The sequence below is a fragment of the Colobus angolensis genome, unplaced genomic scaffold, assembly GCF_000951035.1.
Source record: "Colobus angolensis palliatus isolate OR3802 unplaced genomic scaffold, Cang.pa_1.0 Scaffold28, whole genome shotgun sequence".
NCBI lineage: Eukaryota > Metazoa > Chordata > Mammalia > Primates > Cercopithecidae > Colobus > Colobus angolensis.
The window spans coordinates 8283337-8296943 of NW_012116043.1; the positions used below are offsets into that span (position 1 = coordinate 8283337).

Here is a 13607-nt window from a genome sequence, read left to right on the forward strand (position 1 = left end):
CCGCCTCAAAAAAAAAAACAAAAACAAAAAACAAAAGAAAAAAAGAAGATACATGCTTTTTGTAAAAAGGAAAAAAAAAAGCTACAGAAGTGAAAGTTCCTTCTTCCTTTCCTCTACCAGGTGTAAATATTGTTAATAGTTTGATGTGCATCTTTCTCAACCATTTTCTATGCATTTATAAATATATAAGCATGGATATGATATGCATACCCTTCATTGTTATTTTTTTAAAACTAAGGTGAAACTCATATAGTGTAAAATTAACCATTTTATTTAATTATATATATATGTGTGTGTGTGTGTGTGTATATATATGTGTGTATATATATATATTTTCAGACAGAGTCTCGCTCTGTCGACCAGGCCAGAGCGCAGCGGTGCAATCTTGGCTCACTGCAACCTCTGCCTCCCAGGTTCAAGCGATTCTCGTGCCTCAGCCTACCAAGTAGCTAGGATTACAGGCATGTGCCAGCACGGCCAGCTAATCTTTTGTATTTTCGGTAGAGACAGTGTTTCCCCATGTTGGCCAGGCTAGTCTCAAACTCCTGGCCTCAAGTGACTTGCCTGCCTCAGCTTCCAAAGTGTTTGGATTACAGGTGTGAGCCACTGTGGCCAGCCCAAATTAACTATTCTAAAGTTTACAATTCAAAACAATTTTAAAATGGGCAGAGTAGCACCTGACTATAGTCTCGGTTACTTGGAAGGGTAAGGTGGGAGGATACCTTGAACTCAGGAGTTCAAGTCCAGCCAGGGCAACATAGCAAGACACCATCCACCTCTTAATTTAAAAGGTAGAAAACCACTTTGTTGTTATTATTATTGAGACAGGGTCTCACTCTGTCACCTAGGCTGGAGTGTAGTGGTGTGATCACAGCTCACCGCAGCCTTGACTTCCCAGGCTCAAGTGATTCTCCCACGTCAGCTGGGACCACAGATGTGCGCCACCACACCTAGCTAGTTTTTGTATCTTTTGTAGCGATGAGGTCTCGCTGTGTTGCCTAGGCTGGTCTTGAACTCCTGGGCTCAGCCTATCCTCCCACCTCAGCCTCTCAAAGTGCTGGGATGATTACAGGCATGAGCCACCACACTCAGCCTCCAAAACATTTTATTTTATTTTATTTATTTTTTTTGAGACGGAGTCTCACTGTGTCGCCCAGGCTGGAGTGCCGTGGCCGGATCTCAGCTCACTGCAAGCTCCGCCTCCTGGGTTCACGCCATTCTCCCGCCTCAGCCTCCGAGTAGCTGGGACTACAGGCGCCCGCCACCACGTCCGGCTAATTTTTTTGTATTTTTAGTAGAGACAGGGTTTCACCATGTTAGCCAGGATGGTCTTGATCTCCTGACCTCGTGATCCACCCGCCTCGGCCTCCCAAAGTGCTGGGATTACAGGCTTGAGCCACCGCGCCCGGCCTCCAAAACATTTTAAATGCCCCTTCAGTGACATTGAGTAAGTTCACAGTGTTGTACATCTATTCTCTCTATCTAGTTCTAAAACATTTTCATCACTCCCCGTTACCACTTCCCTCTACTACTCTACTTTTGGTCTTGATGAAAGTAGAATCATATGATATGGAATCATAAAATGAAATCATATAGTATGTGACCTTTTGTGACTGGCCTCTTTCACTTAGTGTAATGTTTTCGAGTTTCATCCAATTTGTAGCATGTATTAATACTCAAAAGGCCAAGAAGTAATTGGGCTTAAATATCTTCACAGTTTTTAATATTTATTTTTGTATATTGCTATAAATATGTATTAAATGGGTTAATTATATTTGTGTTTTTTAAATATTTTACTGGTTTTTAAAAATTGATTATCAGTGTTATACATATTCATTGTAGAAAATTTCAAAACCAGCCTGGGCAACATAGTGAAATCTCGTCTTTACAAAAAAAATTAAAAAAATAGCGGGGTGTGATGGTGTGTGCCTGTGGTCCCCCGGGAGGCTGAGGTGGGAGGATTGCCTGAGCCCAGGAGGTTGAGGCTGCAGTGATCCGTGATTGCACCACTGCACTCCAGCCTGGGCAACAGAACGAGACCTTGTCTAAAACAAAACAAAACAAAAAACAGAAATTGAAAACTACAGAGATGCACAAGAAAGAAAATAATGAAAGCTCATAGAATCATCCAGAGATGACCACAATTCATAAATTAATGTATTCCTGTAAAATATTTTTGGTACATGTGTGTTTACATAATTGGAATCATAACTGGTAGCATTTTGGGTTTTTTTTTTGAGACAAAGTCTTGGTCTGTCGCCCAGGCTGGAGTGCAGTGGTGCAATCTTGGCTCACTGTAACTTCCACCTCACAGGTTCAAGCGATTCTGCTGTCTCAGCCTCCAGAGTAGCTGGAATTACAGGCGCCCATCACCACACCCAGCTAATTTTTGTATTTTTAGTAGAGATGGGGTTTCACCATGTTGGCCAGGCTGGTCTTGAACTCCTGACTTCAGGTGATCCTCCCACCTCGGCCTCCCAAACTTTTGGGATTACAGATGTGAACCACCGCACCTGGCCATAAGTGCCAGCATTAATATAGTGTCACTCACTCTGTGGCAGCCACTGTTCTAAATACCTCCCTTGTGTTCCCTTATCGTTTGCTCACAACAGCCCTCTGAAGTAGGTATTCTAGATGACGACACTGAAGGACAGAGAGGTGAGCGACTTGCCCAAGGTGAGCTGCTGGTTAGTGGTAGAGCTGGGATTGGATTCAGTGACTGTCCCGTACAGCCCGTTGCTCACATTGTAGACTCTGTTCTGATTCCTGCTCGCCGGTAAGGGTGATGCCACGCGGTGCCATTGGGGAGGAGGGAAGAGAGGGGACAGTCTGGTGTGTGCGTGTGTGAGAGAGAGAGAGAGAGAGAAAGTCATCTGTGGATCATATATGGTGTGCTCAGGGGTGCAGTAATTGAGGAAACATAATAAACCAGGTGTCTACTGATGGCAGTGGGGGCTGTTGAGCACTGACCCCTACCCAGGGTTATCAGGGACTGAAAGTGACCCCAGGAGAAGTGTGGTGTGAGCTGGTGTGCTTCCCTCTGGGGAAGGTCTGTGGGCTGTGTACAGAGGAGGGAGGATTTCCTGCTCTGTGGCCATCCTCCAGCCGCCTCTTCTTCTGTGAGCAAAGGCTTGGGGTCCCTCATGTTCCCCAGACCAGCAGTCTGTCAGCCTGCTGTCCTCCTGCTCTTCACCTTTCTTCGGTTATTTGCTTTTATCTTCCCCTGGCTTCCTTTGGAAGAGCTTTTTCTCCATTATTGAGCTTTCTCAACTGGAGAGTCAAAATCTCCAGTTTCCAACTAGGATTGTGGATTTGTCGCTTTTTCTTTTCAATGTTGTCCATTTTTGCTTTATCTACTTTAGAGCTCTGTCATTGAGTGGGTGTACATTTAGGATGATTATGTCTTCATGATGAATTGACTCTTATCATTATGAAATGTCCCTCTTTACCTCTGGTAATATTCCTGTCTGGAAGTCTGCCTCATCTGATATTTACAGAAGCACTTCAACTTTCTTTCTTTTTTCTTTTAAACAACTGCTATTCTGTTTAATAAAATAGTTGCTTCAAACATCTGCAGTGGTGACTTTAACCGTGAATCTCAGCTCAGGACAGATGGACGTAATCTGCTTAGCAATCTCGGGAGGACCGTCCAGGTCAGTGAGTCACTTGCGGATTCTCATCTGGAAACGATCCCTTGTTTCCTTCACCACGAGGCTTTTCTCTTATAGTGATTCTCAGAGTCTTGGTGGGCATCCAAACTGATCTTCACTTTGAGATTCTTTTCCTTGGCACCTCTGGTCAAGTCAGCACACACCTTCTCCAAAGATTTGATGTTGCGGCAGGTTAGGGTAATTCTGATTTAATAAATTGCCACCTCTAGTTCCACAGATGGCTTTGAAAGCCATAGCTATGGTGTGGCTTCCTAGCTGACTTGTTCTGGGGTGAGGGCAAACAGTGGCAAGTCGGGAGCAGGCGAGGGCACACCAGAGCTCAGTGGCAGCTGCCAGCTGGCTCCCTCAAAGGGCCACTCTGCCTTCCTTGATATTAGTGTTTGCATGGTATATCTTTCCCCATTGCTTTACACTGAATCTATCTGTGTCTTTGTATGTAAAGTGTGTTTCTTGTAGATAGCATGTATTAAATACTGCATTTCTACCCAGCCTGACAATTTCTGCCTTTTAATTGGAGTATATAAACCTTTTAAATTTTAAAGTAATTATCAATGTGGTTAGATTGAAGTCTGTCATCTTGACATTCATTTTCCATTGTGCCATCTGTTCTTTATTCTTTCTTCTTTTCTAGCCTTCTTTTTTTAAAAAAATTTTTTTGTAGAGACAGGTCTCGCTGTCACCCAGGCTGAAGTGCAGTGGTGCAGCCATGGCTTACTACAGTGTCAAACTCCTAGGCTCAAGTGATCCTCCTGCCTCAGTCTCTCTAGTAGCTGGGATTACAGGCATGTGCTGACATGCCCGACTACATTTTTCTTTTTCTTTTCTTTTCTTTTCTTTCTTTTTTTTTTTTTTAAGACAGTCTCACTCTGTTGCCCAGGCTGGAGTACAATGGCATGATCCTGGCTCACTGCAACCTCTGCCTCCCGGGTTCAAGTGATTCTCCTGCCTCAGCCTCCTGAGTAGCTGGGACTACAGGCACACACCACCATGCCTAGCTAATTTTTTGTATTTTTAGTAGAGACGGGGTTTCACCATGTTAGCCAGGATGGTCTCGATCTCCTGAGCTCGTGATCTGCCCGCCTCAGCCTCCCAAAGTGCTAAAGTGCTGGGATTACAGGCATAAGCCACTGTGCCCGGCCTGGCTAAATTTTTTTTTTTTTTTTTTTTTTTTTTTTGAGACAGAGTCTTTCTCTGTCCCCCAGGCTGGGATACAGTGGCATGATCTTAGCTCACTGCAACCTCTGCCTCCCAGGTTCAGGTGATTCTCGTGCCTCAGCCTCTAGAGGAACTGGGATAACAGGCATGCACTACCTTGCCCAGCTAATTTTTGTATTTTTAGCAGAGATGGGGTTTCACCATGTTGGCCAGGCTGGACTCAAACTCCTGACCTCAAGTGATCTGCCCACCTCAACCTCCCAAAGTGCTAGGATTAAAGGCATGAGCCACTGTGCCCAGCCTAATTTTTTATTTTTATTTTTATTTTTATTTTTGTAGAGATGGAATCTCACTGTGTTGCCCAGGCTGGTCTCTAACTCCTGGTCTCAAGCAATCCTTCTGCCTTGGCCTCCCAACGTGCTGGGATTACAGGTGTGAGCCATTGTGTCTGACCTCTTGCCTTGTTTTAGATTCATTGAGTATTTTTTAGGATTCCATTTTATTTCCACTCTTTGCTTATTTAGCTATACTTCATTGGTTTGATTATTTTAGTGGTCACTCTATGGTTTGCAGGTTTAGATTAATCAGTCTGCCTTCAAATCATACCATTTCATGTATAATGTAAGAACAGTGTATTTCCATTTCCCCCTCCTGTCTTTTGTGTTATTTCTACATATATATTATGAAACCCACCTTTTATATTTATCCACAAATTTAGTATTTCTAGCATTCTTTTTTTTTTTTTTAAAAAAAGGCCTTTTAAAGTCTAAAGAAGTTAACAAAAATGTTGGGAAAACATTGTGTTTTGTTTTTGTTTTTTTTTTCTTCCCTTCCTTTTCCCATTCTTGTCTGAGAACGTGTTGTCTTCTTCCTCCCTGGCTAATTTCCCTGCCTGTGAACTCCCTCAGCCTCACTAATCTGTCCGTGCTTTGTGGTTCATCCCATCTGTGGTTCAGTCATGATAATCGATGCTGTCAGTCTCTCTGGGCTACACAGCCCCATGCTTGGTGTTGCTGACACATTCCAGTGATGCACATTTGAGAAAATCCACACATTCCATCTCACGTTGCCTACCTCCTCTGCTCCATGGGGGAGAGGTGTGACCAGATCTGCAGGACCTGGGGCTGCCACACTCCTATTCCTTCTTGCTCTGTTGCTACATGATGCCCCTCCTCCTCCTCCCCCAGCACCAGAGAGTCACCCAGTCCCAGGCCTCGACTCGCTCCCAGCTGCCTCATTCCTATGCCCTGAGTCCACCTCGTGGAGCTCCCCTTCCCCACCCGCAAAGGAAGCCAGATAGGCCACCCAGTGAGTTTAAACCTTAAGTACCCACAGGGGGCTGTGCTCCAGCCACAAAATCTTGTGGACTATTCCTTTGATTTTTTATTTTTTTATTTTAGGGTAGGAGTTTTGCTGGTTGGGGAGGGGTGGTGGCAACTAGATCACAGTAGATGGGACATTCTGGGATAGAAGAGTAGGAACAACTCGGGCCCTGTGCTCCTGGGTTGCTCTCCCTCACTGGGCTTTGCATATAGTGAGCTCTTAGGGAGGACTTGGAGGCGGCATGAGCTGAAGTGGCAAGGCTGATCTCAGCAGCAGACTAGCTTGGCGTGGGTCATTTGTTGATTTGTTTGGTATCATCCATGGAGCCCGTATTATGTGCTAGGCTCTGGTCAACGCTCAGATGAAGATGAACATAGGCATACTCCCTACCCACACCGTGCAATTCCTAGGCTGTGAGACATGGCCCCTTAGGCAGACAGTTCCTACCAGCTTGAGATGTGTTCTCATAGAATTGCACAGTGCTTTGGGAACTCAAAGGAATGGAGCCTCAAACCCTTTATAGGAGAGTAAGGTCAGGGAGGGTTTCCTGGAGGAAATGGTACCTTAAACTGACACTGTTTTATGTGTGTTTTAAGAGATAGGATTTCTTGGCCGGGCGTAGTGGCTCACACCTATAATCCCAGCACTTTGGGAGGCCGAGGCGGGTGGATGGAGACCATCCTGGCTAACAAGGTGAAACCCTGTCTCTACTGAAAATAGAAAAAATTAGCTGGGCATGGTGGCGGGCACCTGTAGTCCCAGCTTCTTGGAAGGCTGAGGCAGGAGAATGGTGTGAACCCAGGAGACTGAGCTTTTAGTGAGCCAAGATCGTACCACTGCACTCCAGTCTAGGTGACAGAGTGAGACTCTGTCTCAAAAAAAAAAAAAAAAGAGATAGGATTTCTCTGTTGCCCAGGCTGGAGTGCAGTGATGCCATCATAGCACACTTGCAGCTTCAAACACCTGGGTTCAATCCATCTTCCAGCCTCAGCTTCCTAAGTAACTGGAATTACAGGTGTGTGCTATAGCACCTGGCTAATGATTTAAAATTTTTTATAGAGACAGGGTCTTGCTGTGTTGCCCAGTCTGGTCTCAAATTCCTGCCCTCAAGCAATCGTCCCGCCTTGGCCTCCCAAAACTTTTGGACTTGTAGTCCATGAGCCACCATGCCCAGCCCTTTGTTGTGTGTTTAAATAGAACCTCAACATTTAGAAAAGGCCCCAACCTTTGTCCTTTACTTAAATGGTCGTTCTATGATAAGATTTTGGAAAGAGGCCTTCCCAGCATAAAAACATGTTGCTTTTTCTCTAGGTAGGCAGGATGGATCCTTTTTATCCTCTTGTTGAAGAAGATAAACTAAGCTATTATGAGTCTCAAGGGATTAGAAAGGATTTAGCCTGGTAAAGAAGACAGGAGAGAGGTCTAGGGAGAGGGAGTAGCTCATGCAGAGGCCTGGAGGGAGGATGTGTGTGTGTTTAGTTCATTGGTAGTGATTTGGTGCCCTGTGTCCAGTTGGATCTTTCAAGCTAATCAAACTTATCCTGAGCCACAAGGTCAAGGACTGTCATTAGGCTTTGCATCCTCATTGAAATGACATTTTGGGGATGACCTTGCTACGACAGCTGAGATGGGGCTGACCTCTGCGGCATCTGTTATCCTACAGTGAGATGAGGTGGGGTTTTTTTTGTTTTTGTTTTTGTTTTGCCCGAGTCTTGCCCTGTCGCCTAGGCTGGAGTGCAGTGGCATGATCTCGGCTCACTGCAACCTCTGCCTCCCAGGTTCAAGTGATTCTCCTGCCTCAGCCTCCTGAGCAACTGGGATTACAGGCGTGTGCCACCACGCCTGGCTATTTTTTGTATTTTTAGTAGAGACAGGGTTTCTCCATGTTGGCCAGGCTGGACTCAAACTCCTGACCTCGAGTGATCCGTCCGCCTCGGCCTCGCAAAGTGCTGGGATTGCAGGCATGAGCCACCACACTTGGCCATGAGATGAGCTTTATCTGTGCAAAGTCTCTCTCTGGTCAGCTGGGGCTGGGGCCATGGGTCAGTTCTGAAGGGCATTTCCATGAGGGTTTGGGGCCTGAGATTGTGTCCTGGGCCCTCTGGCCCCAGGGGTGTGCCACATGCTCATGTGGCAGGAAGGATCTGGTTCCTCTGATAACCTGCTTAGCCTGACCCCTCTTTTTCCTGGAGGAGGGCTGTCAGAGATGGAGCTGGCTTTGTATTTGAATTTCAGAGGCAGACTCAGTGCAGATGGGAGCGGGCAGAGGAAGGGAGCCCATAGTCTTCCTGAGCACTCTGAGAATTCCCAGAGCAGGCTGCATGCAACTTCCTGAAGTTCTCCCAAAGCCAGACAGGGAGAACAACTTATGTTCAGGAGAAGGGTACCATATAATTTAACAAACTGTTACTTAGTTAGGTGCCTTGGCCAGAGAAAACAGTCCTTGAGCCCTAGCTCAGGGAACCCTGTGGCTCTGCCTGTCCTTGGTGTGACTCCTGATCCCTTGTTACCGTCATCACCTGACCCCTGCCGCAGACCTTCTTCCCTGTCTCATCTGGTGGCTGTTCCATCCCTCCCGCAGGAAACAAACATGGGAGGCATCCTGCACTCCTCGCTCCTTCTCCATATCCACTCAGTTTCCAGGTAACGTTGATTTTACCTGGTTTCATGTAGAGTATTGCAACTTCTTCCAGTTGATCCCTGCCTCTCTCTGATCTCCCCTGCCTGAGTGATGTAAAGCACAAGCCTGGTCCTGCTTTTCCCTGCTGACCGCCTTCCTTCTGTGGCTTGCCCTTGTAAGTCCAGACTCCCCAGCCAGCCCTCAGCCCTTGACTCCTCTTCCATCAAGCTGGGACTTGCACTCTGAGCTCCCATCCCCTCTGTCTGGGCACTTTCCCAGGCTGTTTTCCACCTCTGCCTGGAAAGCCCCTCCCCTTTCCTCCTGGCCCATTGCCTCTTTCAAGGCCTTCTGCCCCTCATTTATGACAGTCTCCTGCTAGTCAGTGCTCCCCGGGGACAGGCATTGTATCTTGGCCCCTCCCATGCCCAACATAGTGCCCATGTGCACTGTGTGTTTGTGAACGTGATTGGAGCTGTCATTAGTAACGGTGAGGCTGTCCCAGTGAGAGCGTCGAAGGGAGGGTCTTGGGAGGAGGTATGTGAGATAGGTGCAGGTGGCTCTGCCTTGGGTACCCAAGCGAGGCCACATCTGTTTTGTGTCCTCTGAACTGGGGTGGCTTTGCTGGAGTTTGCTGCCTGGGTCAGTGCCCAGGCGGGTCCCCTTCTAGAAATTCCAATCACCTGGGATTGAGGTGAAGATGAGGCAGCTTCAGCCCCAAGTGATCAGACTTGTCTTCAAAGGACCAAGCCTTGAGCTGACAGGGGCAGGGTGGTGCACTGTCAGGCCTGCCCAGGGCAGTGGTTTCTTTGAGATTCCCAACCCCTTTGGACCATGACTATTGGGATCTCTCCCCAGAGTAGTGTGGTAGGGACATGATAGTGAAATTTCACGTAGTCCACAGATACCCAGGAGGGTCATCTCTAGATGCCAGATTAAGACTTCTGATGTAAAGTTTAGCTCCGTCGGGGGACTCTCTTCCTCCCTTTCCCTTAGAAAGGGAAGAAAAAAGAATGTGGAATACTTCTGCTCCAGGGGTGGGGAGCTGAACTGAGTCAGCAGGAAGAGGGTGGATTGTGGGGCCAGGTGCAGGCCACCCTGAGTGGATAGGCACTGTTATGCCTGACACTCAGGGCCTCTGGAGTCAGTCCTGGGTGGGTCAGTGTTGATGCTCCAATGGCTGAATGCTCTGGCAGAGTTAGGAGGCAGAGACTTCAGAAGGGCCATCCTTGGACTCCTTTCTCGGCACTTGCATTGTTGGGAGCACTGTGGGGCTGTGATGCTGGTCTTTGGACTGGACTCCTGGGAGGATCAGCAGTGCCCTTTTTCCCGTTGGCTTGTGCACTGAACTTCCCACACCACAAGTGCGGGGGCCTCCAGATGCATCTGCTTGGTGACCTTTGAACTTGGGAATGGCTTCAAAGCCAGGGAGAGAGATTGCTGTTTTGGTTGGGTCCTGCAAAGCCTCTCAGTTTTTTAGCCCAGATCTTGTTTACAGTCTGATGGTCTGGTCCCGGTGTCCTAACAAATGACTCTGGAGGCACTGTGGGAGAGTCAGGCTACCTGACACCTGCCAGAGCACCTTCTCTGCGGTTGCTTGTGGCTTGCAGTGCTGGGCATGACCTGCTCTGGTGGGGCAATCAGGGATGTCAGCTTTGTGGGTGGGATAGCTCCTCATCCCCCATCTGTCACCTGGTGAGATAGGCACTAATGATATGCCTGGCTCTGTGCTGGTGATGTACCAGGACGGAGTCTCGCTCTGTAGCCCAGGCTGGAGTGCTGTGGCGCCATCTCAGCTCACTGCAACTCTGCCTCCTGGGTTCACGCCATTCTCCTGCCTCAGCCTCCTGAGTAGCTGGGACTACAGGTGCCCACCACCACGCCCGGCTAATTTTTTGTATTTTCAGTAGAGATGGGGTTTCACTATGCTGGCCAGGCTGGTCTCTAACTCCTGACTTCGTGATCCACCCGCCTCAGCCTCCCAAAGTGTTGGGATTACAGGCGTGAGCCACCGCGCCCGGCCTAATTTTTTTGTATTTTTAGTAGAGACGGGGTTTCACCACGTTGGCCAGGCTGGTTTGGAACTCTTGACCTCAGGCGATCCGTTGGCCTTGGCCTCGCAAAGTGCTGGGATTACAAGTGTGATCCACCACACCCGGCAGAAACTTCCACCTTTTAAAAAAGAGAAACCAGTGGCACCTGAAAGGGCAGTAGTGGGACAGGTGCTTGCTCAGCTCCCTGGCTTTTTTGGTGGCCATTTCCTGTCTGAACCTAAAGATGGGCAGGAGGAGAAGGAGCAGCCCCACCTGACCATTTGGTTCCCATCAGAGGTTCCCCAGCTGGCCACGAAGCTCCCTGTGTTGCAGCACAGTTGTTAGGGGGCAGAAGCATGGGATTTGCTGTCCTTGGGAAGTTTAGCTTAGGAGCATCCAAGGACAGCTGTGCTCCCCATACATAGCCAGGCACAGAGCAGGCACTGTCTGAAGGAGAAATGATGGGGTTCACCCTGGCACCTTATGGCAAGAGAGCAGTCTCTGCATACACGGCAGAACCTAGCATCCGCTGGAGCTAGTGATGTAAATGGTCTACCTGAACAGTCACCTAGGTTTCCCCTCAGAGTATCATTTCTATTAGAAGACATTCTCCACAGCTCAAAATCCAACTTCCAAACAACCTTCTGGAATGCTCCATGTGTGTATGTGGGGACTTTCTGTGTGGTGTTTCTGGGCATTGCTGCCATGTACTGCTGTTGCCATCTGGCCCTGCTGGGCTGGATTTGCAGAGCCCCAGAGTGTCTTCTGCAATAAAATCCAAACCAGGGGCAAGGTGTGTACCCCCTCCCCCATCAGTCCCTGGCATAGCCAGCTGGGCACAGTGGAGGGAGGCCAGGCCAGCCAAGCCTCGTTGGAGCGCTGGAACCCTCTCTGCTGCATGAGCCCCCGGGCACAGACACCTCCATTCAGTTTACCCATGAGGCTTGGCATTTGCTTGGCCTGCTTCCTTAGCTTTGGGGTTAGTGGGCTTCTTGCAGGCTAACTATAACGTGGTCTCGTTTGAGTTCTGTTCGCACCCTATCTCTCTCCCCTGCACCTTGATATCCCTACATGTGAGCCCCACCAGCCAGGCTGAAAGCCCAGAGGTCTCCCTGAGTGCTTTTTGTTTCAGGAAAATATCTTCTCTCTTTTTTTCTATTGTGGTTTCCCAGCATGACTCTGCAGCTCCATCTGCTTCCTCCCTGTCCAGGAAGAGGCAGATTTCCCCATGTGGAGAGTTGGCAAGTCTCCGGGCCTCCAAAGAAATTGGCCTTGCCCTCTTCAGGACAGTGGCCGGGGGCATTCCTCCTTTGTAGCTCAGTGATACCATCCCACCAGGGCCCTGGGTCGGGTCAGACCTGCTGCCTACCATTGTGCCTGGGGAGCCTACAAAGCTCAGTGGGGTGGGGGGACTGAGATGAGACTTGGAGCTTCTGTGCATGGGATGGGCCTCCTGAGACCACTCCTTATTCAGGAGGTGCCAACTCTCTGTGGGACACCAGCTGTCAAGGGGCCCCATCATTTCCTAGAGCCCTGAAATCAGCAGATGGCTTCCAAAACTTGTGTGCCCAAGAAGACCCAGGGCTGGATGATGTAGACACTTCTAGGGAGGCAAAAGGGTCACTGAGGGTCAGCTTGGGGAGCACTCTGGGGGCAGTTGGCCTGACTCCCCTCCCTCCCCCACTTCTCAGCACTTGTGACCATCTATGATAGTGGTTTCAAATGGTGCGCTGTCAGGACACAGCCTTCAGATGACACCGAGGGTGTGTCTGGCATTCTGTGCACTCCTGGCTCTTTCTTTCACTCAAGTAAATGCATTGGAACACATGTGGGAGGGGCTGATGGTCATGGAGCCATCTTGAACCCACTTCAGTTTATGTTCTCCAAAGTAAAAGCAGTGACCAGCAGGAGTTTAAGACCAGCCTGGCCAGCATGGTGAAACCCCATCTCTACTAAAAATACAAAAATTAGCAGGGCGTGTTAGCAGATGCTTGTAATTCCAGCTACTTGGGAGGCTGAGGCACAAGAATTGCTTGAATCCAAGAGGCAGAAGTTGCAGGGAACCGTGATCATGCCACTGTACCCCAGCCTGGGCAACAGAAGTGAAATTCTGTGTATGTGTATATGTATGTACATATATATGTGTGTGTGTGTGTGTGTATACATACATATATACATAAGCACATAAGCATGCAAGCAATGACCACGTGCAGTGGCTCATGCCCATAATGCCAGCACTGTGAGAGACTGAGGCAGGAGGATCACTTGAGCCCAGGAGTTCCAGGCTACCCCTGGCAACATCCTGAGACCCTGTCTCTACAAAAAATAGAAAAATTAGCCAAGTATGCTGGCATTCACCTGTAGCCCTCATGACTTGGGAGGCTGAGGTGGGAGGATCACTTGAGCCCAGAAGTTTGAGGTTGCAGTGAGCTATGATCACACCACTGCACTCCAGCCTGGGTGACAGAGTGAGACCTTGTCTCAAATAAATAAATAAATAAATAAAATTAAAAGATCAGCTGGGGTATGGGCATGGTGGCTCACGCCTGTAATGCCAGCACTTTGGGAGGCCAAGGCGGGTGGATCACAAGGTCAGGAGTTCAAGACCAGCCTGGCCAAGATAATGAAACCTTGTCTCTACTAAAAATACAAAAATTAGCTGGGCGTGGTGGCAGGCATCTGTAATCCCAGCTACTTGGGAGGCTGAGGCAGGGAATTGCTTGAACCCAGGAGGTGGAGGTTGTAGTGAGCTGAGATGGCACCACTGCATGCCAGCCTGGGTGACAGAGTGAGACTCCATCTCAAAAA

General features: G+C 48.5%; 1 protein-coding gene across 2 annotated transcripts in view; it reads left to right on the forward strand.

Moving 5' to 3' along the window:
• PXN (paxillin) overlaps positions 1-13607 on the forward strand; it is a 50118-nt gene that overhangs the window by 10269 nt on the left and 26242 nt on the right. Inside the window, exon 1 of one of the 2 annotated variants that reach the window (XM_011948564.1) lies at positions 2624-2658. The exons of the other annotated variant lie outside the window; for it this stretch is intronic. The gene's annotated coding sequence lies outside the window, so the exon portion shown is untranslated. Of the gene's footprint in view, positions 1-2623; positions 2659-13607 lie in introns of those variants that run through there. 2 annotated transcript variants of the gene reach the window in all.